The 10979-nt window shown below is 39.7% G+C and overlaps 1 non-coding gene across 1 annotated transcript; it reads left to right on the forward strand.

Moving 5' to 3' along the window:
- The first annotated feature begins 3265 nt into the window (after positions 1-3265).
- On the forward strand, positions 3266-3337 carry TRNAW-CCA (transfer RNA tryptophan (anticodon CCA)). Its single transcript has one exon. It is a non-coding gene; the product is annotated as a tRNA-Trp (tRNA).
- Positions 3338-10979: the final 7642 nt, after the last annotated feature.

The following is a 10979-nucleotide window of genomic DNA, read 5'->3' on the forward strand; positions in this document are numbered from 1 at the left end:
CAGCTTTCTTGAATTAAACATCAGAGAAACCAAAGTCATTAGGGTGTCGAGTGCTGGCTCTGGAGTCAGACAGCTTGGGTTTAAAACTGACTCCATCATTTACTATCATGTGACCTTGAGACTGTCAGTCAAACTCCTTGAGGCCTCAATGTTCTCATCTGCTGAATGCAAATAAGAATACTCCCTCAGATGTTTCTGATGGGAATGAAGTATAATAATTCATGTAACATACTCTGTACAATGCATGGCCCATATTAAGGGTATGGTCAAAGTCTGCTGTTAGAACCGCTCTGCAATTAAGGAATATTTCAGCCCTCAATTCTCAGTTTCCTCTCAGAAAATGGCAATGGCTTATACTCCCTTTGTCCTAGGAGGATTTCTAATTTCTCCCTAGTTTCTCCCTAATTTCTCCTAATATGATTCAGGTATTCATTTGGTCATGAATGGCCCAAAAAGAGGTTAGAGTCTGGTTCCTTTGGGGCTTATGCACAGACACAAGAGGTCGGGAGGACCCTAGGGAAATGTGCTGGCTGGTTGATTAATGCCGCCTTTCTGGACACATTCCCTCCATCCCCCTGACATTTGATGGAGGTGACTATAGTGCTGTGTGGAGCTGGGCTGACACTTGGAGATGATGGGGAAATATTCCCTGGGAAAGAGGGGCTCTTGAACGCCTTTGGCTTCTGACTTTGATCCCATCTCCCCAAAAGAAGTAGGAGGAATCCTAATAAACTATAAGGCTGATCTCAGTGTTCCCACTCTCAAAGATGTATTAATGGCATCCCACTGCCCACAGATAAAGTCTGAGGTCCTAAATATGAACCAATCTCTACAACATCCAGGTGAGGGATACACAGTCCTCAAACAGGTGGAGTCAAGCAAGAGTGGATACAGGTGTGAACTGCAAAATTAACTGAAAATTTCCTCCCTGGTAAAACAATTTTGCACAATTCCGAGAAAAGCAAGTCACTCAGTCATGTCCAGTTCTTTGTGATGCCATGGGCATGCAGTTGTAAAGAATCTGCCTGCCAACTGAGGAGATGCAAGAGACATGGGTTCAATCCCTGAGTCAGCAAGATCCCCTCAAGTAGGAAATGGCAATCCATTCCAGTATTCTTGCCTGGACAATTTCATGGACAGAGGAGATTGGTGGGCTACAGTCCACGGCGTCACAGAGTGAGACACGACTGAGAGACTGAGCACACACACACAATAGTATTATTTACTAGTGATAATTCATAAATTTATTAGCATATGCTAGAAAATGATAAAATCATATTACCTAGTCAGAACTAAGCTCAGGCATCAAGGATATCAACAGGGAATGAGATGAGAGAGGTAGACGATGGGTAACCAAGTTCAAGGATTGATGCTTAAATACTTTATTCTTAGGCAAGCACCTCAGTCTCTCAATCACAGCCTATTTGTTCTCATAGTACATGTTATTCTAACAGGCTTAATTATCTGGCTTCCAGTTCCAGAACAGATTAAAGTCAGATAAATTGATGGGAGCAGAGAACTGTTACAAATAGACCTACCGTCATCCCTGAGACATGTAAGACACTCTATTCCTGCCCACCAGCCCTCCATTTCTCATGGGTTTACACCGCCTTTCCCTCCAACATTCCTCATATAATATGATTTCAATTCTCTTTGTCACCTTAGGTCTCTCCTTTAAACCTACTCCATTTTTTAATATCCCCTTAAAGCAAAATTATATACAACGTTGCATGTGTGGCTTGGCCAAAAATTATTGGAGCCCAGGTTTTATGAAGAGGTCACACACTCAGCCACTTCCAGAGACGATGGAATACAGTAAATGAATGAAGAAATCAAGTACAAGACAATAACGAATGGTGTCTCTAATGGTGAATAAATGAAGAGGGAATGCCCAAAGGCATTCTTGCATCTGACACAAGAATATCCAATAGTCTGACCCAGATGATTTATGTAAGCCAATTGGGACATGGCATTTGGCCCAATAAAACTGAAAGAAAGAATGAATATTCCAAGTCCGGGGGAGAAGTGTCTTCATCCCTCCTTTTGGACACAAACAAGGAAGTGTGAGCCATCATCTTGCTCCTGGATGCCATCTTACAACCTTGAGAAGAGTGCCTGCCAGAGGAAGTCAGGACAGGAAGATGGAAAGAACCCATGGCCTGGATGACACCACAAACTGCCGAACTGATCAATCCCAGGGCACACTCAAACTCTTGACTTAAATAAGAGAATAAATGTTCTCATTGTTTAAGGCAGTTTGCATTGGGGATTTTCAACTTGCCCTCAACAGCATCTTAGAAAATACAGAATTCACGTTGTAACATTTAAGCTCTGTGATAACCAAGTAAGACTTAGCTGGTAGTGGTACACAATCTTCAAACACTTGGAACGTGAGACATGATCTAAGTGTAAAATACTCACAGAATTTAAAATAAGACTTAGTATTAGAGGTATAAAAAATACCTCAGTATAGTTTTCATACTGATCACACCTTGAAAAAATGTTTTGGGATATGCTGGGTTAAATAAAATATACTCATAAAGTTAATTTCATCTGTTTCTTTTTACCTTTTTCTTTTAATATGGCTACTAGAAATTTTTCAATATTGTACTTATTTTTGCCTGCACCGGGTCTTCACAGATGCATGAGGGTTTTCTCTAGTTGCAGCGAGCAGAGGCTTCTCTTCGCTGTGGAGCACAGGCTTCTCATAGCAATGGCTTTTCTTGTCGCAGAGCAAAACTTGAGACTATATATGTGCTCATGTTATATTTCTACCAAACAGCATTGGTCTAGTTATTGTGCTCTCTCAAGCAGCCTAAGGCCATTAGGTCACATGGAACTATTTACTCATATTTCACTTACTGTCAACAAACATTTTTGCACTTTTCTTATCCCTTCTTTGGGAAAGTCATTTTTCTCCATTCTGTTTTCCATACAGTAATTTTTCTCAGGCTAACTGAAGAACTTACATTGATTCTAATTATCCTAAGTCCACCGAAATAGCCCAAAGGGCATGTTGGAGATTTGAGTGGGGAGGCAATTTGGGTTGTCACATGATGAGGAGGGGCACTACTGTTTTTTAGTGGGCAGGGCCTTGCATGTCTCATGGAGGATAAGAGAAGACTCTTCCCCCATGTCATTCCTATAGATGAAAAAATATGTTTATACATACCTGGACAGAATAAAATTCCCTTTCAATTATAAATATGGTTATTTAGGGGGTTTTTTTGGTTGTTGTTGTTTTTGCATGAGTTTAATGTAAGCTTCCCTGGTAGCTCAGAGGTTAAAGCGTCTGCCTCCAATGCAGGAGACCCAGGTTCAATCCCTGGGTCGGGAAGATCCCCTGGAGAAGGAAATGGCAACCCACTCCAGTAATCTTGCCTGGAGAATCCCATGGACAGAGGAGCTTGGTAGGCTACAGTTCACGGGGTCACAAAGAGTCGGACACGACTGAGTGACTTCACTTAATGTAAGCTACTTTTCTAGGAATGCAGCTACTGTGAAATCAAGGGAGAGATATGCTTTGTTTGGTCAGAACTTTAGAATTTACTCATCATTTTAGAAAAATCACATCATTTGTAACAATGGCACCACTGGTATCTGAGTCACCAGCATAGTTCAACAGCATTTGAGCTGCTACAGTAAGACAATTCTATGCATATGTCCTAATATATTTATTTCATCCTGATTTCAAAATGTCCAACAGAAAAGCTATTGATACTATTCAATTGAAGACTGTCTCACATCTATTAAATCCAAACTGATTAATTGTATCAGAGGCAAGAATCTGGTTGGTTCTGACAAAACACAATGTATGCATTCCTAAAAAGTCACCTCTCCACAGCAAACCACCTGATAAAATCACAGGGCCTCAGGGAAAGTGGAATGAGGGCCACAATGCTCAGAAATTTCGATAGCAACACATTAAAAAAAAAAAGAACCTAATAAAAATGGCAGCGCAGTTTTACACGTGTTAAATGGCCAAGGAATACATATGTAACTATAAGCATGTCATCTTGGAAGAGATCTGAGGTTTGCTTGTACAAGTCTGAGCAGTGGAAGGGCTGCAGCTTGTGTTATTGTGGAGGAGGCTGGGCTGACCGGATGGCAAGGCAAGCTGTAACACCAGATTTGGGTCAATGTGGCTTCCAACTTGGGGCTTCCCAGTGGTCTGGGGATGCAGAAGACACAGGAGACCCAGGTTCAATCCTTGGGTGGGGAAGAGCCCCTGGAGGTTAGCCCGGCAACTCAATCCAGTATTCTTGCCTGGAGAATCCCATGGACAGAGGAGCCTGGCAGGCTACAGTCCATAGTGTCGCAAAGTCAGACACAACTAAAGCGACTAAACAGGCACGCACGGCTTCCAACTCGAGGTGAACTGAGGCGGCTGGCCGGTGTCTGGGTGGTGCACACGCTTGTTTTGTGCATTCTACGGGCTGAATTCACGTGGGTGTGGTTTTCTGCATTCCCTTTGTGTGGATAAAACTGTGCATAAGCAAACACAAGTGCTCAAATCATCTCCTCATGTTGCAGTCACAATGAAACAAATTCATGTTTCCAAAACAAGTATGATGGCAGAACTGAATGTACTACATACGTCTCCCAGCATCATTTTACTATAAAATTGCTTCCCTTTTATTTCTCGTTATTACATTCATGACATTACAGTGATATTTGGGAATTACACATATGATGAATAGGCAGATTATGTCATCTCTGACATTCCTCTCACAATAACAAAAGTGGGATACCAAAATATTTTCTACACAGAAAGCACTGGGCCTGAGAGGACCGAGAATCTCAGTTCCAACCTGCTGGGCAGTTGTTAAAGAATTGTTGTTCTATGCAACTGTTATTCCTCTTTAGTTGTGTCATCAATAGATCTAGTAAGTGTGTCTCCCATTGTGCCATTCAAACTGCTGAAACATTTTTTCCAGGAAACAACTTTTCCCAGGACAGAACTAAAGAAAGAGTCCAGGTCATGCCACTAAAAATCACCAACACTTCCATCAACCAGCACCCTAAACCTTCACTCAGTACCCAAACCACCTAACTTTTCATATCTGTCCATCGTTTCCAGAGGCTAGCAAAAGAAACTCTGCCTGGGGCTCCCCTGGTGTTGAGCCAGACCACACTGTCCGCCACATTCACAGGATCCTGCAATCTAAAATTCTTACCCACATCTATTCTGGGTTTTGTTTTTATAAATGCAGACCTTTGTAAAAGAAAAGGATAGTGATTCTAGGGCTGGAGTGATAGTTCACAAATTCAGTCACTCAAGAAGCATTTTAAAATGCATGTTCCCAGGTCCTACTCCATACCTGGAGGTAGATCCTGGAAACTGGTATTAAGAATGATTTTTACAGGAGTTTCTGATGTGGAACAGTTACACTTAGAAGCAAACATCTCAATCATCATCTATTTCTTCAAGTGAAGAAATGGTGAATACCAGTAAACATGAGTACTATGCTAGAGGCTGGGTTTCAGAGCCAGGGTTTTCTAACTCCTAAGAGATACACAGTATAATACAAAGTAATGACTGCCACAGAAGAAGCAAGTGTTATAATAAAGCAGTTTCTCAACCTTTTTCCATGATCTCTCCAACCTAAAGTCAAGCTTTTTTTTTTTTTGGCTGTGCCTCACAGTATCTTAGTTCCCAGAACAGGGATTGACCCATGCACACCTCTCCCTACCCACCTACACACACACACACACACACACACGCACACACACACACGCATGCGTGCGCGCGTGCATGCATGCACACATGCATGGAAACTCAAGAGTCTAACCACTAAGCCACCAAGGAAGTCCCAAATCAAGCATTTTTGTATACTGTTTTCCTAATTTCCTCCCACCATGAAATTTTATATACAGTATATTTTATGTATCATATGTATATCTATGTTTTATACATTAAAAGAATATATTTTGTCCCCCAAGAATGAATTCTTGCTCCCTTGGGGACAATATTGGCCCAACTGAGAAGACATGTGATTAAGGTATATAAAAAAGATGCTGGGAGAGCAGAGAAAGCAGTGACTCACTGCCTGGGACCATCAGGGAGGACAGAGGAGGAAGTGACATTTGAACCAGGTTTTGTAGGATGAGTAAGATTTGCCGTCTGGGAAAGGAAGGGAAGTGGTTCTAGAAGGAAAAGCTCTCAGGCATGTGTGTTAAATGTCTGCATAGCACTGTGTGCTCTGAGGTCTACACATCTACAGAAAGACTGGGGAATTTAAAAATACAAATTTTAGTACAACTTTAGATACAAACTGACTCTTAGGAGGTATCAAGGGGAGGTATCACCCCTTTTGGGGGTGAGGGGTATATATGGAGCAGAAGCTGTGAAGAATGTTGAGTTATTAAAGGTAGGTATTTGGTTCCTTTAATTTCAGCCTATGTCTCAGATGGAAAGACTCCTGAGTAATAAATAATAGAGCACACTTTGGGCATATTTCACTCACCACACTCCCAGACACACTTCGAATACCATTCAAAGCAAGTTGTGAGATCTCTGATTAATATGCAACACAGAGCTCTCTCTATACACTCTCAAGGGTAAAAATACTGCTGAAAAGCCAGTTCTCTTAAAAGCTGAGCATCTAACACCACCTTGTGAATGATAATAAATGGCAGGCTAAGTCAGAAGGTAGACTGGCCCTCTGTCTGGGTCTGAAAGTATTATATACAAAGAAATACATGCCAGTTCTTCAGCCAAGAGGACAGGATGGTCTTCCAGAGAGAGAAGATCTCCTATGAGACTCTTGGTATTTCCCAATTCCAGCTTGGTCAGAAATAGCAACCCTAACTCTCATGGACTGTTTTCCCATTCTGTTTTTTTCCCTTCATACTTCCCATTCAGGCTGCACTAGGAATGTGTGTCTATTTGTTACTAAAATTATACGACAATTATTTTCCCTAAAGTCAAAGAAGTTTAGGACTTTTCACCAACACCAGGTCCCTCCCTGGCTTCATGGAGTTTGTCATCCACTGAAAGGGACAAGCATTGTGCACAAAACTATAGGGCTAATTTCAAACGTGATCATGACAAGGAAAAAATAGTATTAGACAAATGAAACAAACATAACTTAGAACCCACAACTACACATGCACATCAAGATGCTTTTCACACTGTGCAGGACACCACAGCAAAGACAAATTTATATTACGTGTAAGGAACAAGAAAAGAAAGCCAATCTTCCTGAAAGAATTATGACTATGTTTGCCCACTCTAATTATTATAATTAGAACTCCATCCATTTGAATGAGTACTGTCCAGCATCAGATTCATTTCTTAATGGTCATCATGGGCCCAAAGAGAATTATGCAAGGATACTGCATACAACATTGTTTACAGAAGGAAAAGTAATGACCCAAGTGCCCATAGAAAGGGGATTAGTTACATGGAAAGAGTCTATCTACGGAGTATTCAAAAGAATGTGCTAGGGTTATAGATACTAATATGAAACTACATCCAAAACACTTTGTTGGATTAAAATAAACAAAATGTAGCATTCTATCCATTTACATGTAGAGTGTGCTTCCATTTGTGTGACATTTAAGTAGAGGAATACGGGTTCAAGTAAACTTGCACATACACAGACTACCTCTGGAAGAATACAGAAAAAGTGATAACAGTGGTTGCCTCTGGAGGCAAGAACTGGGTATATGAAGTCAGGAGTGGTAAACAGACATCATGTTCATAATGTTTACTTTACTATTATTAGAAGCTTGCCACATCTGGTTAAAGGAAAATTATCTCAAACATCATATACGGAGAACAGAAGTGTTAACCAATAATAGAAACCATTCATTTTGTAATCTGCTTCCCATCCCAAGTCTGTCTGCTTAACAGCATTCTCTAAATGTTTAGAAATAAGGTCAGTGGAATTGGATGGGTGGAGAGCAAGGTTCAAATACTATTGGGAGGAAGCCGGGAAGTAAAGAAAGGGCAGGGTAGCGGGTAGGGGGAAGTGGTAAAGGCTTGTGTGGCCAGCAGACAAAGCTTCATGGGCTGTTAATCATGAAGACTGGAGGATGCACCTCTTGTGGGGAAGATGATTTTAAGTGGTGTACAGACACTTTGCTGGACAAAATTGATTCACATAATGAAAAAAAGCATTCCCTTTTCAAATCTTTTTTATTCCTTCGATACAATAAAAGAGGAAGTCTCAGTTTGGTACAAGTATGTCTTTATGGCCTCTGGGTACTCTCCTGGAGTTAAAATTTGATAACAGTGTTTTGACTTAACTATATTTCTTTTCACTCATATCCTTCTTAGTGCAAGTAACTTTAGCTTCCATTTGTGGTTGTGACATAAAGTTTCCTTCTAAAATAGATGTAGGTGATTTCAGTTTTTAAAAATGAACCATTTTCAGTGAAAATATTAAGTAACATGAGAGGTACAGGGAGATATCCAAAACTGTGCATGTGATACATGACTGACTGTTGTTTGGGAAGCTGTGAGTTGAAAGAAAAATTATCCTCAGTCTGAGAAGCTGAGAAATATCCAGGGCTGAGAAGTCTCACTGTTATGTAGTTGTAACTATTGTTGGCTTTTCATTTTCATCCTACTGAATGAGCACTAAATAAAAATGAGGGAGGTACTTATTACAGAACTGAACTGAAGCTGCAGTTCAGTTTTCTTTGTCGATGGTATTTAACAAGAATATCTTTAGTATCCTAGAGCCGATTCTTTGGATGGCTAACACTTAGAACCAAGAGTGCAGGCCGAACGCTGAAGGCCTAATTAAAAGTATGATTCTTGCCCTAGTGTGTCACACTAGCCCTTTTGTTGGCCTCCCAGGAGAGAAGAAACACCTCCACTGAAATCACATTTTCCACCTTTCTCCTTCTCCAGTGCAACCACTTTTTCATTAGCTAATCCCAATTAGAACATTTTTTTACTAAAGCCATAAATCTCTGCCACTCGCAATAAGCATAAATTATATAGTAAATAATCATATTCTGTATCTGTCCAAAAAAATAAGAACCTCTTTTTTTTTTTTTTTTTTTTTCCAGTTCATGAGACTCAGAGTTGCTAAGTCAACACTCAGGCCTTTTGATTTGGGTTTCCCCCTCTCCTCTCATCTATCAGTCGTCTTAAACGGAACACTTCTCTTAGGAAGAAAATGATCACCAATGAACTTTTCTAAAATTAGCCACAATTAAATTATTCTCTTTCTTCTTTGTTGTGAGCAATTTAATGGAGTGGGAAGTGCTAGATCATTGTGCTAAAACCTACCTCTGCCATTTACTGGCTGAATGACCTGGGATACTCCGCAGCTGGCTCAACTGAGGAGACAGACCTTATAAGATTGTGTTTCAAAATAAATGGAGAAACTAAATATACAAGGTTTAGCACAGTGCCTGGCACGGAGTATGTGTGCATTCATATTAGCTGTCCATACTGTAGAAATAAAAGTGGTGATTTTTGTTGTTGTTACTTTTGTGGTCAGCAATTGCTTAACCCAACATTTCATAGGTTAAACTAATTAAAAGAAACATAGCTTATCCTGTGATTGATTTTCAAGCTCATTTATTAGCCATTTCTCTATGGTTTAGTTTAATTAAATTGAGCAGCATATCAAATATTGATTTTAATAAAATCTTGATTAATATTCAAGCAATTATCAAACATGATTTTTCATGCCATTCCTGCATTTCAATGAAACCAACCTAAAAACTAATTTGCTTTTAAATAAAGAACTGATTTATATATATATTTATATTTATATATATATATATATATATATATATATATATATACCTCAGGCTATTTTCAGAAATAAAGAAAAAATGGTCCCCCAGTCTTTTTATTAGCATTGGCAAAGATAAGACACAATGTCTGACCAGCACTGCAAAACCTTAATCCAGGCAGTCATGTCATTTCCAATCAGTAGTGAAAGGGGAAAAACAAAATAGAGTCAATTTCTTTGATAAATGTTAATTTAGCACCCACTTTGTACAAGGCACTGTCCTACACCATTCAACACAAGTTGAGGTTGAAAGAGCTAATCCTGCAGCCAGTTTTAACAGGTGTGGAAGAATTCAGCCATACAGGAAGTCCATTATTTTATGCAATAATAGCCAGAGAAGTGCATGTATTTCAACTCTTGAAATTACTTTGTTGTGGAATTTATGTGTATAGGCTCACTCTTAGGAGAATAAGATGTAAATGTGATGGTATAAATTATCAGTAGGATCATATTAGCAATCACCATGAATATAAGACGTTCAGTAAGTTTTGGTTTGATAGTTAAGTGCTTAAAAATTTTCTAGCCCATATGTATTGCAACAGCGCCACCTAGAGGATTTGTAAAAACATCACAGGGTCATTTCCCCAGACTCAGCCATTCTTCCTATTTAGGCAGAAAGAAAAGTAGCTACTGCATTCTGGGTCTTCTCTCATTTAAAGCAATTCTGTCCATCTATTTGGCACCTTCTTAAATCTTTAGACTTCTATAGAATAGCTAAATAAAATTGAACATGCAGAAAATCACAACACATTTGTGCAGAGGATCCCAATTTTCCCCCTAGAAGAAGGGGAATTGGGTGTGTCCTGGGACATTATGACGTGAACCACAGCAGTCCCCCTCCCTGGGGACAAACCCTCCTTATTCTGTCCTAAATCCCAGACAGGTGAGCACTTAATGCAGACTGGCTACTTGGTAACAGGTCAAAGTCTTATTCCAGTATTTATTTAGAAGAGTTGAGAAGTTAACTTTCTATTGTTTACACCAGCAGATCTACTCACTAACTCCTTCTGCTGCCCAGTGTTCTGGCGGTGGAGTTGAAAAGGAAAAGACAGAACATTTCCCATTTTGTATAGTCCTCATTCTTTTTTTTTTTGTAATTTTTCTCAACCAGGTAACTGCTTTGGAGGCAAATTAAAAGGATTAATGTTTAGATAATAAGTGAGTTCTTCCTAAGAACTAGCACTCTCCTTGTATTATTTGGTTTCAGAATTTCAGCCG

This window comes from Budorcas taxicolor, chromosome 18, assembly GCF_023091745.1.
Source record: "Budorcas taxicolor isolate Tak-1 chromosome 18, Takin1.1, whole genome shotgun sequence".
In the NCBI taxonomy this organism is placed as follows: domain Eukaryota; kingdom Metazoa; phylum Chordata; class Mammalia; order Artiodactyla; family Bovidae; genus Budorcas; species Budorcas taxicolor.